Source organism: Ranitomeya imitator, chromosome 1 (assembly GCF_032444005.1).
Source record: "Ranitomeya imitator isolate aRanImi1 chromosome 1, aRanImi1.pri, whole genome shotgun sequence".
Lineage (NCBI taxonomy): Eukaryota > Metazoa > Chordata > Amphibia > Anura > Dendrobatidae > Ranitomeya > Ranitomeya imitator.
In genome coordinates this window covers 183074984-183084738 of record NC_091282.1, presented here as the reverse complement: position 1 = coordinate 183084738, position 9755 = coordinate 183074984, and the positions used below count along the sequence as shown (strand labels likewise).

The 9755-nt window shown below is 43.3% G+C and overlaps 1 long non-coding RNA gene across 1 annotated transcript; it reads left to right on the top strand.

The window, feature by feature from the left end:
* The first annotated feature begins 8431 nt into the window (after positions 1 to 8431).
* Positions 8432 to 9196, top strand: LOC138657673 (uncharacterized). The gene is made up of 3 exons (XR_011317127.1): positions 8432 to 8539; positions 8698 to 8854; positions 8975 to 9196. It is a non-coding gene; the product is annotated as an uncharacterized lncRNA (long non-coding RNA).
* Positions 9197 to 9755: the final 559 nt, after the last annotated feature.

Here is a 9755-nt window from a genome sequence, read left to right as displayed (position 1 = left end):
GTGTGTTACTTGTGTGTGAAGTATCTGTAGTGTGTGTGTTACTTGTGTGTGAAGTATCTGTAGTGTGTGTGTGTTACTTGTGTGTGAAGTATCTGTAGTGTTTATATGCGTTACTTGTGTGTGAATTATCTGTATGTGTGTTACTTGTGTGTGAATTATCTGTAGTGTGTGTGTTACTTGGATGTGACATATCTGTAGTGTGTGTGTTACTTGTGTGTGAAGTATCTGTAGTGTGTGTGTTACTTGTGTGTGAATTATCTGTAGTGTGTGTGTTACTTGTGTGTGAAGTATCTGTAGTGTGTGTTACTTGGGTGTGACGTATCTGTAGTGTGTGTGTTACTTGTGTGTGAGGTATCTGTAGTGTGTGTGTTACTTGTGTGTGAAGTATCTGTAGTGTGTGTTACTTGGGTGTGAAGTATCTGTAGTGTGTGTGTTACTTGTGTGTGACGTATCTGTAGTGTGTGTGTTACTTGTGTCTGATCAGTGCTGTATTTTTTAGCATATTCTGCATTGTGATAATATTCTGCAGGCCGTCTGTATTGAACTGATGTCCATTCCCCCTATGACCACTGCAGCTTACATATGTAACACATTTGATTGGTGTAACAAATAAAGCAAAAAAGTCGGCACAACCTGTCAGTGTTCTACGATCTGATTCTACGACACTCGTATGTGGGCTGGTGAATTTTTATTTGTGCCAGGGCTGCTTTTTGGTCCCAGTCCAGCCCTGCCCACATCTAAAGGTTTCTTTTGGTGTGGACCTATTCAACCAAGTTGTTTTTGGTGTTGTGGGTCCAAGATGACTATGGACCAAAAGATCTTTCAAATTCCTTCCCCGCTGGTATGTGATGGAGAAAACATCAATGAACATACAGTGGGGGAAATAAGTATTTGATCCCTTGCTGATTTTGCTCACTGACAAAGACATGAACAGTCTGTAGTTTTAAGGGTAAGTTAAGTTTAACATTGAGAGATGGAATATCTAAAATAAAAACCAGAAAATCTCATTGTGTAAATTATATAAATGTATTTGCATTTTGGAGTGAGATATAAGTATTTGATCCCTCTGGCAAACAAGGCTTAATACTTGGTGGCAAAACCCTTGTTGGCAAGCACAGCAGTCAGAAGTTGTTTGTAGTTGATGATGAGGTTTGTCAGGAGGATTTTTGGTCCACTCCTCTTTGCAAATCATCTCTAAATCATTAATATTTTATTTTTAACCTACCCTTAAAATTATAGACTGTTCATGTCTTTGTCAGTAGACAAACTTACAAAATTAGCAAGGGATCAAATACTTATTTCCCCCACTGTACCGCCAATGTTCTTATCCAACTTAAGGATTGGCCAGTACGCACTAAAGAGTCCCCTTCTCTCCACTTGATGTCGTAAGTTCCTATCTTAATAATTTGTTGTCTGTCCTCCTTCTTTTCTCTTGGAGTTAACAAGTACGATCTCGGTGTAACTGCAGCTTGCTGTAAAGCATTTTTCAAAACATGTTTCGAGTACCCTTGCCTGTGAAATCTGTTCTTTAGTTCCATAGACTGCACCTTGATTAAAAGTTCCTACTCAGTCTCAGGTACTGCCCCTTCAGGATACCCTTCTTAAGACTGGAGGGGTGATGACTGTCTCAGTCAAGCAAACTGTTCATTGCTGTTGACTTTCTGAAGATGGTAGTGTAGATCGTGCCGTCCTCTTGTTTAGCAATACTCAAATCTAGGACGGCAATCTTCTCTAGATTTCCAGATGTAACTTTGAAGCCTAGTTTGTTATTGTTAAGCTACATCACAAACTCTCCAAATATCTATTTTGTGCCCGTCCACAAGAACAGAACATTATTGATATACCGTAACCATATTGAGATATAGTCTATACAGAGTATAGTGTAAATATCAATAAATATATCACTAATGTACATGTAAGAATGTCAAGTCAGCAATGCTACTGTATGTATATCAAAAATTATGATCTCCTACAAACTCGTCATCATCAGACCTCCGGCTGTCATGACAACCCAGTGGTGCCTCACGATCATGTAACGAGCATACCGATGGGTGTGTGTGGAACACCGCGTGTTAAGTACCGCTGTCAGAAATTGTCAGCGGGTTTAAAAGGTTAACAGCCACGAGCTTCATTCCACTCATCGCTGTTAATGGCACACGATGGCTGTTAAGTTTGTTAAGTTTTCAGTGTAAACAGGCTTCCAATCATCCTGAATAAAGTGAAGATCATTCATTCATTGGGTGAAATATTCATCGTCCTGCACTTTAAGTCTACCATGGACCTCACCTAGTCTCACACTAGTGTCGGTACGGGCCCGTCACAGTTAATTGGGCCGACGTACTGACGCTTGCTGTGAATGAAAATCACAACGGGGGCAGTGGATGCAGTTTTACAACGCATCCGCTGCCCCAGTGTAAGGTCCGGGGAGGAGGGGGAGGAGTTCCGGCCGCGCATGCGCGGTCGGAAAAAGCAGACCCGATGGACAAAAAAAATTGCAAGCAACTTTTTTTGTCCCGACGGACTGCAAAAACATGTCACATCCATCGCAATGCGTCGCTAATGAAAGTCTATGGAGAAAAAACGCATCCTGCAGACAACTTTGCAGGATGCGTTTTTTTCTTCAAAACGACGCATTGCGACGGAGGCCAAACGACGCTAGTGTGAAAGTAGCCTAATACACTTTTACTGCACACACTTCTTTTCCTTTATATGATTTTTTCCCTCCTGGTGAATCACAATCTTGTACATGTAGCTGATGCTGTGTTATTATCTGGTTATATTTCCCTCTTGCATATTATTGTCAACCATGACATTCCAGGAAGAAGTGTACAGTCATGTTTTATCCTTTTCTATGTTTGATAAATGTTCCTCAATTCCAGCGTATCAGTTTCTTTTTGTGCATCCAATATGCATTAGATCAAACAATAAGCTATATATCTGTTTTGACAGTTCATGAATGATTTGATAGGATCAATGTTTGAACTAACGCTGCTCTTTTATAATGCATTTTTCCATTTTTTCCTCCACATCAGTAAAAACCTTTCAAAAGACAACTGGTTCTTATTCCTGTTCGGAATCTGTCACCAGGTTTGTCCCATGTAAGATAAGACCACTAGCCCTGATATACCGCATTCTAATATGCTGTATACTGTATATGCCCCAATTCAGCCTGCAAGGCAAGAAAAAGACCTTTTATGATACACACCTACGGGGCAGTTGGGTCCAATGGGTGTCACTTTCTTGGACTGATGCCTACTCCCTTCTGAAATTTGTGCACGACGTGGGCAGCGGATGCAGTTTTTCAACGCATTCGCTGCCCATTCTGAAGTCTGGGGAGGAGGGGGCGGAGTTTTGGCCGCACATGCGCAGTAGAAAATGGCGGACGCGACGGACAAAAAAACTTTCACTATCTATGGATATATCTATCTATAGATATATTTATAGATAGATATATCTATAGATACATAGATGTATCTATCCATATATCTGGCTGCCTTCACACATCAGGTTTTTGCCGTCAGGCACAATCCGGCGAGTTTTGAGAAAAACGGATCCGGCAGAAAAAAACAGATCTGGCAGAAAAAAAACGGATCTTGCAGAAAAAAACGGATCCGGTGAAAAAACCCGGATCCGGTGGAAAAAAAGGACGGTGGAAAAAAACGGATCCGGTGGAAAAAAACGGATCCTGCGGAAAAAAAACAGATCCGGCGGAAAAAAAACAGATCCGGTGGAAAAAACGGATCTGGTGGAAAAAAACGGATCCGGCGGAAAAAAACAGATCCGGCGGAAAAAAACGGATCCTTTTTTTCAAAACTCGCCGGATTGTGCCTGACGGCAAAAACCTGATGTGTGAAAGCAGCCAGATATATGGATACCAAATGTGTAGAAAAATAGGGGTGGCACTGCTCATCAACGGCAATATATAGTATATTTCCACCGGTATTAATTGCGTACTTCTCAGATGTTGTAACTGCAGCTGTAAAAATCCTGACCAGGGTGCACCTCCTTATCAGAAATCGATATAGTCCACATATAAGAACAAAATAAGGGCACTCACCGATCTTCATAGGATTCAAAAACTTTATTACATCTTCACATAAAATTCATGACCGGAGCTGGCAGCGCCGCTGATGATGTGAGCAGGGGAGCAGCTGGGACGACGGCCGTTTCGCGCTGTGCTTGCGCTTCTACGGGTCCACAACTGGTCAGGTGAGACAGCGGAAATATAGTGCCGAATCAACTGCACCTCCCCTATTCAGCTGCCTGTCCCTCCCAGTCGTCAAAGCAATACAGATAAAAAAGCACAATTAAAAACATATTACCACATTCAATATCGAACATTGCACTGGATACACTATACCTATGGCTCACTTCTAATGCTGCAAACTATATCCTCCTGTGTAATTGAAAAAACTGCTAATGCTTATATGCAACGAGATCTCATGTCCATGATATACCCTCATTGTAAAAACACCGCCATATCCACCCTATCATTGAAGCCCAAGGGGCCCATAGCATTGCTCCGCAAAATCCACCTTGCCTCGCATTTCAATAATAAACCGCCAAGGTCTCCCCCGCTGGTAGGTAAATTAACCTTTTCAAGACCAGCAAAAGTCATTAAATCTGCTCTTCCTTCATGTTGTTCCTTCATATGGGTAATTAGCCGTGGTACACCCTTACCAGTTACTAATGATCTACAATGTTCACGAAAACGTATATAGAGTGGTCTTATCGTTTTCCCCACATAGAAAAATCTACATGGACACCAAATTACATACACTACATGATCTGTCCGGCATGTAATAAAATCATTGACCACATGTTTCAGTGCCCCTACCTGTAATACCCGGTCCAAAATATGCTGAGCACAAAAGGAGCAGTGTCCGCACTTAAAATTCCCCTTCGGGGCTGTCGAGTTTAACCAATTGTGGCTCGGCCTACTGATACGATTCTGGACTAACCTGTCTCTCAACCTGACACTACGTCTATTCGCTATCAATGGACCTCTAGCCACTACATCGCTCAAATCTTTGTCTCGCCCCAAAATGTGCCAATTCTTTTTGATCGCCAGTCTAATCTGCTGGTCCATATTGTTAAAGGCAAAACAAAAAGTAAATCTTTTTTCTGTTTTCTCCCTCTGTCTTTTTTGGCGAGACACCGAATGAGTGACATCTATCCTCCTCTCTTCTGACACTTGTTCCCTGGCTGATTGTAACAATTTCCGCGGATAACCTCTCTGTTCAAATCTATGCAACATCTCATCAGATTGCCGTAAAAATCCTTCCTCCGTATTATTCACTTTGTTCACCCTCAAAAATTGACTGCGAGGTAATGCTCTTTTCACATGTCCTGGATGAAAACTATCAAAATGCATCATAGTGTTAGCAGACACTGGTTTCCGGTACAGAGAAGTACAGATTGTCTCGTTCCTAATCTCGACCAATACGTCCAAAAATTCCAATCTACAACCACCAAACACTGATGTAAACGCCATATTCATCTCGTTGGTCTCATTGAGATACTGTACAAATTCGTTAAATGTCTCTTCCGTATCGTCCCAAACCACCACTATGTCATCAATATGGATACATACATCCATGTATCTATAGATATATCTGTCTATAAATATATCTATAGATAGATATATCCATAGCTATATAATAGAAAGGCCGATGTTTCTAAGGCTACTTTCACACTTGCATTTTTAGCAATCTGTAGCAATCTGTCGTTTTGGGAAAAAAACGGATCCTGCAAATGTGCTCACAGGATGCGTTTTTTACCCATAGACTTGTATTAGAGAAGGATCACAACGGATGGCCACATGTCGCGTCCGTCGTGCAATGGATCCCTCGTGTTTTGGTGGACCCCCGGCAGGCACGCCCAGAGCCCCCACGGTCACACACAGACCCCACCCGCACACACACACACGCAGTCTCCGCCCACGCACCGCCCACACTCCATTATAGTGCATCATTGCACTATGGAAACTTCCGATTCCGGTATCCGATATCGCAAAAATATCGGAACTCAGTATCGGAATTCCGATACAGCGAATATCGGCCGATACCCGATATTTGCAGTATCGAAATGCTCAACACTAGTGATAGGACAAACCAAATGATGAAGTGAAAACTGCTGCACAGAAGCAACACAGCAAAGAAAAGCAAAGACAAGAGGGTTAGCAGCAGTTGGACAGAGACAAAACAGGCTGTTGTCACACAGAGAGAGAAACCGTCCCACAGCCAGAGATCACCAGATCGAGATTTGGAGTTGAGCCAAAGACAAGTTTCTTGGATCAATGTCCCATCACAGAATTTAGTGACCATAACCAGTAATATTATATTTTTCAAGAAAGACATCTAGGCCCTCCTTTTACTTTTTATAGCGAATCCTCTTTATTGGTGCACTGCCCCCTTTTCTGTAACTGTCAGGAGCCCTAAACTACCATGGAACAAGACTCCATTGAAGCACAATCTACAGTATGTATGGAGAGGTAACAAATGGTAGAAGGAGCTAAGTGAGGAAAGCAGGATGGAGGTGCAAGGAAGCCCAAGCTCTCTGCAGATTAAAGGGTTTACCCAATTAGGGGGCAATGGTGTGGTCTTCTTTACACACAGATTGCTTTGGAACCTGAGAGCACATCTGAATACTATTTCAGCTCAACAACACTATGGGAAACCATAAGTGGATATGTCATGACATCTTTGTTATATGGGTTGTTACAATTGTGGCAGTATAAATGTAAAGCATTTTTGGTTTTCATTGTAAACTTAACAGGAACTTTGTCAGCAGGTTTTTGCCATTTAATCTGTGAAAAGCATAATATAGGGTCTGAGAGCCTGATTCCAGGCATGTGGCACTTGCTCAGCAGCTCCTGTAGTTTCATTGTAATCAGTATTTTATCAGCTGGAGATTATCACTGCAGGACTAGTGATTGGTGCCAAGCAGTCCAGCTTATCTGTGTAACCTCACAACTGATTGCTGACAATGTGCAGTGTGCACAGGAATCCACCAATGAGTGGTGCAGTTCCACATTTACAGCACTGCTACATCTTCAGCAGAGGAAACGGATTGTATCAAAACTACACAAAGCAGTCCAGTAAGTGAAACAATACTGGAATCAGGGTCTCAGCTCCTACATCATGTTCTCAGATTACATGGCAAAAACCTGCTGACAGATATCCTTTAACGGGCAGTGTAGTAATCGCAGGCTTTGACACAGTCCAATAGGCACACACATAACCAAGGCGGTTGGACCATGTGTTCACCTAATGACATTGCAGCCCTTCGGGTGTGTTAGAGGGAGATCCATTATTTGGATTAATTTAGCAATGCCGTAATGCTGGGTCTTTCATGTGAAAGCTGAAGTACAGCAATGTATACAGTACACAACAGCCCACATGGCACACATGTAAGGGTGGTTTCACACTTGCGTTTTTGTCTGCAGCGTTTTTTTTCAAAAAAAGCATGCGTTTTTTTTCCTATATTTAACATTGAAAACGCATGCGTTTTTAGTGGTACGCGTTTGGTCGCGTTTTGAAACGCATGCGTTTTTTTACTGCATGCGTTCATTTTTCAAAATGCAACTTGTAGTATTTTGAGGGGCATTTTTTGGACCAAAAAAAACGCATGCGTTTTCATGCGTTTTTTTTGGACCAAAAATGCATTGGAGTCAATGGGGACGCATGCGTTTTTTTGTACATGCGTTTGCATGCGTTTTTTTGACGCATGCGTTTTTTTAAACAATGGTTGAATAGACTGTAGATAAGGCTGTCTAGACACTGATAAGCCTCCCCCATAGCAGCAGGGTTATAAAAGGAAGGTTGGGGGAAGTTTCTGGTCACTTCTCATCAGACTCCAAAGAAGACCAGACCCTGCTCGGACGCATTTGTGGACAAGACCCAGAGCAATGTGAGTATATCCTAGCCAATGCATTTATTTTTAATTTTTTGGATCTACATGTCCTAATTTCTTCTTTTTTTTTTTTTCAACATGCATCAGAATGTCTTCTGCGGAGTCTTCATCTGATGAGGAGTTTGAGCCACGCCAGTCAGAAGTGGATCACGTCAGTGAGGTTAGTTTTTTGTCCTTCAGCTTGGTAAGTATTGACTGTCGCATCGACACGAGACAATTTGATTTTTTTTTTTTATAGAGCACTTCAACTGAGGGACAGAGAGGGACGGAGCAGCGGAGTCAAGGGTCGGTGGGAAGACGTCAGCGGGTATGTATACAAGGCAGACTGTCCTCATTGTAATATTCTTGAATCTTCCTTTCTGTACCCTTGATTTTCTTTTAATTTTTCTTTTATGATCCTTTTCTTAAAGTTGACTTTCATATTCCTGCCCTTTCTCATCTTTTTTTTTTTCTTTTTTCCCATTGTGATTGAGCAAACTTATATGATTTTCTTTTACTTTTAGGTTTCACGGCCGGGATCCACAGCACGCCGTCAATAGTACGCTACGTCGTTTGTGGAGTGAGGTGGCCCAAGCGTTGTGGGATGGCTGGGAGAATGCCCCGCCACGGGTCCGTAATGCATTTGGTAAGTATTGCATTGCAGTGTGAAGCAGCAGAGACCTTGGCCGGGCTCTCTTGACTGTGTGTGATTAAAGAAACTTTTTGGAGTTTCTGTCATCACACACAAGAGAGCACGGCCAAAAGTACTTTTTCTGACCATTATATGTTTTTGTTATTTCACAGTTGAGAAAATAAGAACACGTTGGCGTTCCATGAAGGACCGCTTCAACAAGGACCTGCGTGCAGAGAAGAGTGCAGCTAGTGGTTCCGGAGCAAGGCACCGGCTCTACAAATATCACCGTGTGCTGGCCTTTTTAAGACCGGTCCTTCTCATGAGAACGTAAGTATTTCTCACATGCTTCCGGTTGTATTGCATTGACATAATCTGTCATTTTAAATTCCACAGGATGTACCGTCTTGCTATATTTTGGTATTAATTTTCTGTGTTCTTTTTTCACAGCACACACTGCACGACTGTCGCACCAGGTTCTGGAGCGGTCCTTCAGCCGGCAGCCACGGACCCGTCCCAGCCATCCAGCAGCGCAGCACCAGGTGGGTCTTCCACACTCACTGGAGACCAGGGGGCTGGCCCATCAGGTCTTCCCCTTTCGCAGTCCTCTTTCGCTGCACCCATTTTTGCGGGCTCATCCCGGCAGCGACAGAGGGCTTCGGATAGGTCCCTCATGCCCGAGTTTTTGCACTTAAGCTCGGTTTTACACGAAGCTATCAAGGCTTTAGGTGACAGAATGGATGTGTCCCATAACCTCTTAGAGTGCCGCATCCAGGATGTCGCCAAAAGCGTTGATCAAGTGAAAGCCGACCTCCAGAAGCCAGCTCATCATTTTTTTAATCAAATCCAACAGGGCATGTCGGAACACCTTAGCCCTGATCTCCAGCTGAGTGTGATGCAGGCCTGCAATGTTGCTTTTGTGCAGGCTATGCAGCAGAGTCAGAGTCGTAATGTGGCGGCATATCCAACTGTGCCGTCACTGTCACAAGTAAACACTATTCCTACCTCTGCTGCATACCACTGCACGGCCACCTCTATTCCCTCTACAGGTGTACTCCACTACAGCGCCAACAAGATGACGAGTGCTGTTGGACATCCCACCGCCACCACCGTGACAACCGCTGCTCCGGCTTGGACCTCCTCCGCTGACACCACGATGACGCAGGACCCTGGCGTGGCTTATCGGCCCGGCCCCCTCCCGATGCAGCAGGACCCATCCATGGCATATCGG